A 13,397-nucleotide genomic window follows, 5' to 3' on the forward strand; every position below is an offset into this window, starting at 1 on the left:
AAGAGGACCAGCTAGAAGCTGATGGGTGAGGCTGGGTGGGTGGGAAAGGTCAAGGGCTGGAGAGGAAAGAATCTGATAGGAGAGGAGAATGGACCATAGGAGAAAGGGAAGCAGAAGGGGACCCAGGGGAAGGTGATAGATAGGTGAGCCCAGAGTGGGGAATAGAAGAGGGGAGGGGGAGGGTAAAAATGTTTTACTGGAGAGAGAAATCAGTATACACATCATCAGTTTGGAGGCTACCCAGATGGAATACAAGGTGTTGCTCCTCCACGCTGAAGATGGCCTCATCTTGTCACAAGAGGAGGCCATGGATCAATACAGCAGAATGGGAACGGGAATCAGAATTAAAATGTTCAGCCACCTGGAAGTTCCGCTTCTGCCAGGTGGAGCGAAGGTACTCCACAAAGCGGTCACCCAATCTACTTTGGGTCTCACCAATGTAGAGGAGACCACATCGGGAGCACGGACACAACAGTCGACCCCAATAGATTGGCAGGTGAAATGACGCCTCATCCGGAAGGACTGTTGGGGCCCTAAATGTTTAGGGGCGATGTTTATGGCCCGAATGGTGAAATGGAGTCCCACCAACCAGTGTCTCATCACTCACGAGCAATCAGCTAGTGGAAACCCCCCACACTCCCACCCACTCATACCCCACCATCACACGCACTCCCCACAACCAGACACTGCACCACAGCCTCATGCTCACCCTCACATCCTCATCCTCACTCACCCTCACATACCGTCACTCACTCTCACACATCCTCACCCTCACCCACACCCTCACTCACCCTCACACACCTTTACACTCACTATCACCACCCTCACCCTCACACATCCTCACCCTCACCTTCTCCCTTGCACCCTCACTCACCCCCACACACCTTCACACTCACCCTCAATCACCACCCTCACCCTCACCCACACCCTCATGCTCACCCTCACATCCTCACCCTCACATACCGTCACTCACTCTCATACATCCTCACCCTCACCTTCTTACACCCTCACTCACCCTCACAGCCACAATCACCACCCTCACCCTCACACACCTTCCCCCTTACACCTTCACTCACCCCCACACACCTTCACACTCACTCTCAATCACCACCCTCACCCTCACTCACCCTCACCTTCTCCCTTACACCCTCACTCACCCTCACCCACACTCACCCTCAATCGCCACCCTCATCCTCACACACCTTCTCCCTTACACCCACACTCACACTCACCCTAACACCCACACACCCTCACCATCACCCACACCCCCACACACCTTCACACACCCTCATTCACACACACCTCACACTCACCCTAACACCCACCACCCAAACCCTCATACCCACACACCCTAACACTCACCCTCACACACCTTCACCCTTACACCATCTCTAACCCTAACACATCTTCACACTCATCTTACACCCTCGCACACCCTCACAGCCTCACAACCACCCTCACCCACACCCTCACTCACAAGCCGTCACACACACCTTCACCGTTACACCCTCACTCACCCTAAAACATCCTCACAAACCTTCACACTCACACTCCCTCACCTTACACAACCTTACACCCCTCACCCTCACCCTCACACCTTCTCACCCTAGCACACCCTTATGCACACCCTCACGCACACCCTCACACTTACCCACACCCAGCCTCACACTTTCTCATACTCACTCACACCCTCACAACCCCATCCTCCGCCTCACACTCCCCACACCCCCACCCACAACTGCATCTCCTACACACCACCCACACGCTTCCTCACGCCTCACTCACCCTGGTGAGTGCTCAGGAATGGGTTGCCCCGGAACCGTGGAGGGGTGATGGGGTTGAGGAGGGTGGGGGATCGGGAAAGTGGGGGTGAGGGGGTGCAGCCGCCGGGACCTGGTCAATCTGGCACCGGCCGTGGCGCTCCCGAGCTGAGGCTGGACACGGAGGGACCTGAGCGATGAAGTGGGTCGGGACCCGTGAGATCAGCAGTGGAGGCGCAGACATGCCGGTGTTGGTCACCTCATTCCAGCCTGAGAATTTCTAGCGTTTTCTGTTGACCGGGTACCAGAATATTCCGGTGGGCTAAGCTGAGCTTTTTACCGGAAAGTTTACTGGTGAGAGGCCGGGCTGCGGATATGTTGGAGACGGATCTGGTGAGACACTGACCCCAGCTGGTAATTCCCCGGAACAGCAGCAGAAACTCCGACAACAAACACCCAACACCAAACACCAACAAAACACCAAACACCAAAACCAAACACCAAACTCCAAACACCAAACCACAACACTAAGCACCATACGCCAGCACCAAACTCCAAACACCAACAAAACACCAAACACCAACCCCAAACCACAACACTAAACACCAAACACTAACAACAATACCAAATCCCAATCCCAAACACCAAACCCAAACACCAAAACACCAACACCAACACCAAATCCCAATCCCAAAAACCAAAACACCAACACCAAATCCGAATCCCAAACACCAGCATCAAACACCAAACCAAACACAAACCCAAACACCCAAACACCAACACCAAATCCCAATCCCAAACACCAACACCAAACACCAAAACACAATTCCAAACACCAAACCAAACACCAACACCAAGTACCAACACCAAACACCAACCCCAAACACCAATCCCCAACACCAATACCAACACCAAATCCCAATCCCAAACACCAACACCAACACCAAATACCAAACACAAAACCCCAATACAAAATACCAGCTCCAACCTTCAAACCAAGAGGGGGAGTCCAGGGGAGATTCATGCGAATGATTCTGTTACTAGTTACTGTACTAGTACACACACACACACATGTACGCACATGCGCACACACATGCACACACACACACACACATGAAAGATGAAAAGTTTAAGGAGAACATAAAGATAACAAGTGTAGGGAACTGTGAATTTTCAAGAGATATTGAAGCCCTGGTTGAGAGAAAAAAGAGGTGCATAACAGGTTGAGGCAAGTAGGAATAAATGAGTTGCTAATGGAGTACAAGACAACACTTAAGAAAGAAATCAGGAAGGCTAAAAGAAGGCATGAAGTTGCTCAAGCAGACAAAGTGAAGGAGAATCCTAAGGGATTCTTACAAGTATGTTAAGAGCAAAATGATTGCTCGGGCCAATATTGGCTCTCAGGAAGATCAGAATGCTAATCCATGTGTGGAGCCAAAACAGATGAAGAAGATCTTAAATGCATTTTTTGCATCAGTATTTACTCAGGAAACAGATGAGTCTGTAGAAGTGAGGCAAAGTGGCATCAACTTCATGGACTTTGTACAGATTACAGAGAAAGAGTTGTTTGCTACACTGAGGAAAATCAGAGTGGATAAATCCCCAGGGCCTGACAAAGTGCTCCCTCAGACCCTACAGGCGAAATTGCCAGGGCCCTGGCAGAGATATTTAAATCATCCTTGGTGACAGAAGGATTGCCAGAGAATTGGAGGATAGCCAATGTTGCTTTGCTGTTTAAAAAAGTCTCTAAACATAAACCAGGAAATTATAACCCGGTGATTCTGACACCAGTTGTGGGAAAGTTATTGGAAAGCGTTCTAAAGAACTGGATATATAAATATTTGGATAGATATGGTCAGACTAAGGTTAGTCAGAATGGCTTCATGCGTGGTAGATCATGTCTAAACAATCCTATAAAATTTTTCAAGCAAGTTACCAGGAAGGTGGATGAAGGCAAGGCAGTGGCTGTTGCCTACATGATCCTAAAAGGCATTTGACAAGGTCCCGCATGGGAGGCTGATTATGAAGGTTCAGACACTCGGCATTCAGGATGAGGTAGCAAATTGGATGAGACATTGGCCTTGTGGGAGAAGCCAGAGAGTGGTAGTAGAGGGTTGGCTCTCTGACTGGAGACCTGTGACTAGTGGAGTTCCTCCCTCACCTCCTGGGGACCTGCCCTGGGCCAAGCACAAAAGTGCTATTATGAAAAAAGCATGCCTGTGCCTCTACATACTTAGGAGTTTTCAAAGATTTGACACGACATTTAAAACTTTGTCAAACTTCTATAGGTGTGGGTGGAAAGTATATTCAGAGGCTGCATCACAGCCTGACAGGGAAACACCCATGAACTTGAATGGAAAGTCCAACAAAAAGTAGTGGATACGACCCAGTCTGTCACAGGGAAGGCACCCCATCATCCTCATGGAGTGCTGTTGCAGGAAAGCAGCATCCATCATCAGGAACCCCACCACCCAGGACACGCTCGCTTCTCACTGCTGCCATCAGGAAAAAGGTACAGGAGCCTCAGGACTCTCACCACCAGGTTCAGGAACAGTTATTACCCCTCAACCACCAGGCTCCTGAACCAGTGAGGATAACATCTCTCAATTTCTTTTTTTATATATTTTATTAATTTTTTATTAATTACTAACAAACAAACAAAAACAAAAATAATACAGCACATCCACAAAAATCGCAACCATAGCAAAATCGAATTAAATATTGAGCAGCAAAAGAGAGAAAAATATAAAGGCAAAAGTAAACGTACACAGCAGAGGAGCACCGCAGTCCTCACCCCGTGAGAGAGTCCAATACAGGGCCCCATCTCCTTTCAAAGATGTCTCCTCTGTCCTCATTACATAGTCTCAGTCTCTCCAAATGTAAAGTATTTTCCAGTTTTCTCAGCCACAGACCGTACGTAGGCACTGAGTCCATTTTCCACATTTGCAGGATTAACTTCTTAGCAATCACCATTCCAAATAATACAGCCATTTTTTCATACTTATAGAAACATAGAAACATAGAAAATAGGTGCAGGAGTAGGCCATTCGGCCCTTCGAGCCTGCACCGCCATTTATTATGATCATGGCTGATCATCCAACTCAGAACCCCGTCCCAGCCTTCCCTCCATACCCCCTGACCCCCGTAGCCACAAGGGCCATATCTAACTCCCTCTTAAATATAGCCAATGAACTGGCCTCAACTGTTTCCTGTGGCAGAGAATTCCACAGATTCACCACTCTCTGTGTGAAGAAGTTTTTCCTAATCTCGGTCCTAAAAGGCTTCCCCTCTATCCTCAAACTGTGGCCCCTCGTTCTGGACTTCCCCAACATCGGGAACAATCTTCCTGCATCTAGCCTGTCCAATCGCTTTAGGATCTTATACGTTTCAATCAGATCCCCCCTCAATCTTCTATATTCCAACGAGTACAAGCCCAGTTCATCCAGTCTTTCTTCATATGAAAGTCCTGCCATCCCAGGAATCAATCTGGTGAACCTTCTTTGTACTCCCTCTATGGCCAGGATGTCTTTCCTTGGCTGAAGATAGGAAGCTTGTTGCTCCAAGGATGGCTATGAGCGGGTCTGGTTCACACCGCTTCCCAAAAGCCTCAGGGAAACAATGAAAAATACTTTTCCAGTATGCATAAAGCTTACAACATGACCAGAATGAATGTGACAAGTTACTGTTCACAGATTTACATCTATTACAAACTGGTGAAACATCAGGGTAGAAACTGTGCAACTTTTCTTTGGAATAATGGAGTCTATGTAGTGCTTTAAACTATATAAGTCTGTGTCTGACATTGACCGAACAATCATGTATATTCTTTAAACACTCATCCCAGACCTCCTCTGTCAGTTCTATACCCAATTCATCCACCCATGCCTGTTTAAAACCTGCAGTATTCACCCGAGCTCCATTATGTAGGATCTGATAAAAGTAGGATATCGCACTATGAGTAACAGGATCAAATTTATTTATTGCCTCCAGGGACTCATGTTTGTCTAAAACCTCGAAGTTAGGTATATATTTTCCAACATAATCTCGAATTTGTAAATAACTAAAAAAACTAGATGCAGGGATATTGTAAACTGCTTGTAACTGTGCAAATGAGGCAAACTTTCCATTACTATATAGGTCACCTACGCTACAGATGCCTCTCTGTTTCCAGGTGGAAAAAACAGTATCATTCAGGCCAGGCCAAAAGGAATGATTGTCACAGATCAAAGTGTCAATATCAGTTTTTGGGCCATAATAGTCATAGTCATAGTCATAGTCATACTTTATTGATCTCGGGGGAAACTGGTTTTTGTTACAGTTGCACCATAAATAATTAAATTGTAATAAAACCATAAATAGTTAAATAGTAATATGTAAATTATGCCAGGAAATAAGTCCATGACCAGCTTATTGGCTCAGGGTTTCTGACACTCCAAGGGAGGAGTTGTAAACTTTGATGGCCACAAGGCAGGAATGACTTCCTATGACGCTCTGTGTTGCATCTCGATGGAATGAGTCTCTGGCTGAATGTACTCCTGTGCCCAATTGGTACATTATGTAGTGGATAGGAGACATTGTCCAAGATGGCATGCAACTTGGACAGCATCCTCTTTTCAGACACCACCGTCAGAGAGTCCAGTTTCATCCCCACAACATCACTGGCCTTACGAATGAGTTTGTTGATTCTGTTGGTGTCTGCTACCCTCAGCCTGCTGCCCCAGCACACAACAGCAAACATGATCGCACTGGCCACCACAGACTCGTAGAACATCCTCAGCATCGTCCGGCAGATGCTAAAGGACCTCAGTCTGCTCAGGAAATAGAGACGGCTCTGACCCTTCTTGTAGACAGTCTCAATGTTCTTTGACCAGTCCAGTTTATTGTCAATTCGTATCCCCAGGTATTTGTAATCCTCCACCATGTCCACACTGACCCCCTGGATGGAAACAGGGGTCACTGGTGCCTTAGCTCTCCTCAGGTCTACCACCAGCTCCTTAGTCTTTTTCACATTAAGCTGCAGATAATTCTGCTCACATCATGTGACAAAGTTTCCTACCGTAGCCCTGTACTCAGCCTCATCTCCGTTGCTGATGCTTCCAACTATGGCAGAGTCATCAGAAAACTTCTGAAGATGACAAGACTCTGTGCAGTAGTTGAAGTCCGAGGTGTAAATGGTGAAGAGAAAGGGAGACAAGACAGTCCCCTGTGGAGCCCCAGTGCTACTGATCACTCTGTCGGACACACAGTGTTGCAAGTACACGTACTGTGGTCTGCTTAATGTGTAGTTGAATCTACTTCCAAATTCTTATAGTGCTGCCAACCACGAAGCTGTTACTAAAATGTGACTTATTAACTGCAGTGGGGTTATTAAGGAGAGCTGGTAAGGAAGTCTTCTTACAAAGCATTCGCTCTATGAGTAACCATGCTGGGCGCAAGTCTGAAGTAGAAGTACTCAAATACCATCTGCATCACTCAATTTCATTTGCCCCATCACTGTAATGTTCCCACAATCTATGGACTCACTTTCGAAGGTTCTTCATCTCATGCGCTCGATAATCATTGTTTAACTATGAGTATTATTGTTTATTTATTTTTGTATCTGCAACATTTGTTGCCTTTTGCACACTGGTTCAACGTTCAAGTTGGTGAGGTCATTCGGATTTGCTGCAAATGCAAGCAAGAAAATGAATCTCAGGGGTTTACTTTACCTTTAATTCACAAAACCTCTGAAAGAAGACATCAGGAAATTCTTACTGGAGTAAACTCACAGCCAGTGAAGTTGGAGAGGACTCCAGTGACAGGGAGGGTTACTGCCCACACAATCAGCCCGTGGGGAAACCTGTTTTCTGGTGGGGACCCCCAGCCCATTCTCAAGGGGAATGGGTATCATTGCTGAGTTCTCCTCATCACGGCCTCTCCTGATGTTACTATTCATCCAAACCCTGAAATTCCCAACCACACCACCCAGACCCAAACTCCCACCCACCACACGCAGAACCCCACTCACACCTCCCTCCACTTCCCACCCAAACGCCCCTGCACTATCTTCTTTACCTACGCCTCTCTCACCTACCCAAACCGAAACATCCACAGTCCTGTCCCTCTCCCCAACACAAAAATCCACCTTCCCGTCTCTCTCACCTACCCAAACCAAATGCCCACAGTCCTATCCCACTCTCCCACACAAACAAGTACTCTCCAGTTCCTCTCTCCCACCCAAACACCCACCCTGTTGTCCCACTCCCCCCCCAAACACACACCTTCCTGTCCCTCTCTCCCACCCAAACACCCAAACTCCTCTCCCTAGTTCCCACTCAAGCAGCCACATTCCTGTCCCTCTCACCACCCAAATGCCCACCCTCTGGTCTCTCTCTTCCACCCAAGCACCCACACTCAAGTTCCTCTCCCACCCAAACACCGACCCTCCTGCCCTCTCTCTAACCCAAACACCCGCCCCTTATTACCCTCTCCCACCGAAATCCACACCCTTCTGCCCATCTAACAACCACCCTCCAGTTCCTCTCTCCCACCAAACACCAACACTCCTGCCCTGCACTCCCACCCTAACACACACCCTCCTGACCGTCTCTCCCTCCCAAATACCCAGCCTCCTGCCCGTCTCTTCCTCCCAAATATCCACCCTCCTGACCGTCTCTTCCTCCCAAATACCCAGCCTCCTGACCGTCTCTTCCTCCCAAATACCCACCCTCCTGACCGTCTCTCCCTCCCAAATACCCAGCCTCCTGACCGTCTCTCCCTCCCAAATACCCAGCCTCCTGACTATCTCTCCCTCCCAAATACCCAGCCTCCTGACTATCTCTCCCTCCCAAATACCCACCCTCCTGACCATCTCTCCCTCCCAAATACCCACCCTCCTGACAGTCTCTCCCTCCCAAATACCCGCCCTCCTGTCCATCCCTCACAAATACCCAGCCTCCTGACCGTGTCTCCCTCCCAAATATCCACCTTCCTGACCATTCCTCCCAAATACCCACCCTCCTGACCTTCTCTCCCTCCCAAATACCCACCCTCCTGTCCATCTCTCACAAATACCCACCCTCCTGACCGTGTCTCCCTCCCAAATACCCACCCTCCTGTCCATCCCTCAGCTTTACCCAATACCCAGCTGGGATTCCGTTTAACCCTCTGCTGCCACCTGGTGGTGACTGGGTGCTGAATACAATCGTGGTCACGTTGGACCGGACATCTCCAACAGTATCCTGGAGTTGTCGCAGGAACAGTGTGCACAGCAGGGGATAAACACATTACCTTAATTGAGTTTGTGTGAGGGTCTGTGTGCTCTCTACTATTTGTTTGATGTCATATTTTGTCGCTCTGCTGAATATGATTTGTAATACATGTAGAATCAGGTTTAATATCACTGGTATACACTGTGAAATCTGTTGTTTTGCAGAAGCTGTGAACTGCAATAAAAAAAATTTTAAATATAAATTATAATTAAAAATAAATATATATAAAATTAAGTTCAGAAAGTAAGATTGTTGAGATTGTGGACACATGTGTAATGATCTTTCAAGAATCAATTGATTCTGGCATGGTTCCAGATGAATGGAAAATTGAAAATGACTCTCCAAGGGGGGAGGGAGGCAGAAGAAAGGAAACTATAGGCCAGTTAGCCTGAACTCAGTGAAGTCGAAGTGTTGGAGAGCTTTCTTGGCCATGATACCTTTGAGGTTGGACCATGCCAGGGTATTGGATGGTGTTCACACTGAGGAACGTGGAGCTCTCAGCCCTCTTCTCCTGAGCACTGGTGATGTGTACCACCCTCACCACCACCTCTTCCTGACGTCAGTGACCACCTCTTTTGTTTTGCTGACATTCAGAGAAAGGTTGTTGTCATGGCAACACATCACTGGGCATTGTCATGACAACACGTCACTCCTTCCTGTACTCTGACTCATCTGTATTACAGATATGGCCCACTGTTGTGGTTTCATCTGTGTAGATAGAGTTTGAGAAAATATTTCCTATCCGTGCACATACTCTAAATGTTCTTATTGTACTCACTTCTAGCACTTCCTATAGAGCCCATTCTACAGACCCACCAGCCTCTCAGTCAGTGAGTTGCCCCTCAGGGTCTTCCCTCACACACCAGAACTGTGGTGACCCCTGTTGTACATTCACCCTGCCTGTGCACCCCCATGACTGTCCACCGCTATAAAAAGTGTGCATTGATAGGACTAATGAGATTAATAGTTTGGCATAGACGAGATGAGCTAAGGGGCCAGTTTTGTTACTGTTGTGCTCTATGACTCTATGATTGTAAACCTGGGGACAGGAAAATCAATCCCTTCCTGCGGAGGTCTTTTTCCCCCTCCTGTGGAGGTGAGCACCCTCTAGTCCACCCAGATCTTCCAGGCTGAGGGGTAAGCTGTGGAAATGAGGTCAGATCACCTCCCTGCCAGAAGGAGAGTACAAACCATTGAGATGACCACAGCAGAGAGACAAAGACCGTTGTAGTGTGAGCTTAAGATAAAAACTAAAATAAGATTCACTTCATTTGTTACATGAACATCAATGCAATGAAACATAGATAGTGTAACATCAATACAGTGAAACATTGATATAGTTGTAACATTGATACAATGAAACATTGATACAGTGAAACATCAATAGAGTGAAATATTGATAGAGTGAAATATCGACACAGTGAAACATCGATACAGTGAAATATTGATACAATGAAACGGGGTTGGTGTGATGGGGAATTTTAATTTCCCAAATATCGATTGGCATCTCCCTAGACGGAGGGGTTTAGATGGGGTGGAGTTTGTTAGGTGTGTTCAGGAAAGTTTCCTGACACAATATGTAGATAACCCTACAAGAGGAGAGGCTGTACTTGATCCGGTATTGGGAAATGAACCTGGTCAGGTGTCAGGTCTCTCAGTAGGAGGGCATTTTGGAGATAGTGATCACAATTCTATCTCCTTTACCATAGCATTAGAGAAGGATAGCAACAGACAAGTTAGGAAAGCGTTTAATTGAAGTAAGGGGAATTATGAAGCTATCAGGCAGGTGCTTGGAAGCAAAAATTAGGAACAGATTTTCTCAAGGAAATGTGCAGCAGAAATGTGGCAAATGTTCAGGGGATATTTGCATGGAGTTCTACATAGGTATGTTCCAATGAGACAGGGAAAGGGTGATAGGGTACAGGAACCGTGGTGTACAAAGGCTGTTGTAAATCTAGTCAAGAAGAAAAGAAAAGCTTACAAAAGGTTTGAAAAACTAGGAAATAAAAGAGATCTAGAAAATTATAAGGCTAGCAGGAAAGAGCTTAAGAATGAAATTAGGAGAGCCAGAAGGGGTCATAGAAGGCCTTGGTGAGCAGGATTAAGGAAAACCCCAAGGCATTCTACAAGTATATGAAGAGCAAGAGGATAAGACATGAGAGAATAGGACCAATCAAGTGTGACAGTGGAAAAGTGTGTATGGAACTGGAGGAAATCGCAGAGGTACTTAATGAATACTTTGCTTCAGTATTCACTACAGAAAAGGATTTTGGCGATTGTAGGGATGACTTACAGTGGATTGAAAAGCTTGAGCATATAGACATTAAGAAAGAGGATGTGCTGGAGCTTTTGGAAAGCATCAAGTTGGCTAAGTCACTGGGACCAGATGGGATGTACCCCAGGCTACGATGGGAAGTGAGGGAGGAGATTGCTGAGCCTCTGGCGATGATCTTTGCATCATCAATGGGGATGGGAGAGGTTCCGAAGGAATGGAGGGTTGCGGATGTTGTTCCCTTATTCAAAAAAGGGAGTAGAGATAGCCCAGGAAATCATAGACCAGTGCGTCTTACATCAGTGATTGGTAAGTTGATGGAGAAGATCCTTGAGAGGCAGGATTTATGAACATTTGGAGAGGTATAACATGATTAGGAATAGTCAGCATGGCTTTGTCAAGGGCAGGTCGTGCCTGACGAGCCTAATTGAATTTTCTGAGGATGTGACTAAACACATTGATGAAGGTTGAGCAGTAGATGTAGTGTATATGGATTTCAGCAAGGCATTTGATAAGGTACCCCATGCAAAGCTTATTGAGAAAGTAAGGAGGCATGGGATCCAAGGGGACTTTGCTTTGTGGATCCAGAACTGGCTTGCCCACAGAAAGCAAAGAGTGGTTGTAGATGGGTCATATTCTGCATGGAGGTCGGTGACCAGTGGAGTGCCTCAGGGATCTGTTCTGGGACCCTTACTCTTCGTGATTTTTATAAATGACCTGGATGAGGAAGTGGAGGGATGGGTTAGTAAATTTGCTGATGACACAACGGTTGGAGGTGTTGTGGATAGTGTGGAGGGCTGTCAGAGGTTACAGTGGGACATTGATAGGATGCAAAACTGGGGTGGGAAGTGGCAGATGGAGTTCAACCCAGGTAAGTGTGAGGTGGTTCATTTTGGTTGGTCAAATATGATGGCAGAATATAGTATTAATGGTAAGACTCTTGGCAGTGTGGAGAATCAGAGGGATCTTGGGGTCCAAGTCCATAGGACACACAAAGCTGCTACCAGGTTGACTGTGTGGTTAAGAAGGCATATGGCATATTGGCCTTCATTAACTGTGGGATTGAGTTCAAGAGCCGAGAGGTAATGTTGCAGCTATATAGGACCCTGGTCAGACCTCTCTTGGAGTACTGTGCTTGATTCTGGTCACCTCACTACAGAAAGGATGTGGAAAGCATAGAAAGGGTGCAGAGGAGATTTACAAGGATGTTTCCTGGATTGGGGAGCATGCCTTATGAGAATAGGTTGAGTGAACTCAGTCTTTTATCCTTGGAGCAACGGAGGATGAGATGTGACCTGACAGAGGTGTACAAGATAATGAGAGGCATTGGTCATGTGGATGGTCAGAGGCTTTTTCCCAGGGCTGGATGGCTACATGGAGAAAAATAGAGGGCTATGGGTAACCCTTGGCAATTTCTAAGGTAAGGACATGTTTGGCACAGCTTTTTGGGCCGAAGGGCCTGTATTGTGCTGTAGGTTTTCTATGTTTCTATGTTTATCTTGCTAAGCAGCCTCATGTGCGGCACCTTGTCAAAGGCCTTCTGAAAATCCAAGTACACCACATCTACTCCATCTCCTTTGTCTACCATGCTTATAATTTCCTCAAAAAATTGCAGTAGGTTAGTCAGGCAGGATTTTCCTTTCAGGAAACTATGCTGGCTTTGGCCTATCTTGTCATGTGCCTCCAGGTACTCCGTAATCTCATCCCTAACAATCGATTCCAACAATTTCCCAACCACTGATGTCAGGCCTATAGTTTCCTTTCTGCTGCCTCCCACCCTTCTTAAATAGCAAAGTAACATCTGCAATTTTCCAGTCATCTGGTACAATGCCAGACTCTATCAATTCTTGAAAGATCATCGTTAATGTCTCTGCAATCTCTCCAGCTACTTCCTTCAAAATCCAAAGGTGCATTCCATCAGGTCCAGGAGATTTATCCACCGTCAGACCATTAAGTTTCCTGGGCACCTTCCCAGTCATAATTTTCACTGCACAAACTTCACTTCCCTGACACTCTTGAATGTCCGGTATACAGCAGATGTCTTCCACTGTGAAGACTGATGCAAAGTACACATTCAGTTCCTCTGCCATCTCTGCATCTCTCATTACAATATTT

Source organism: Mobula birostris, chromosome 7 (assembly GCF_030028105.1).
Source record: "Mobula birostris isolate sMobBir1 chromosome 7, sMobBir1.hap1, whole genome shotgun sequence".
In the NCBI taxonomy this organism is placed as follows: Eukaryota; Metazoa; Chordata; class Chondrichthyes; order Myliobatiformes; family Myliobatidae; genus Mobula; species Mobula birostris.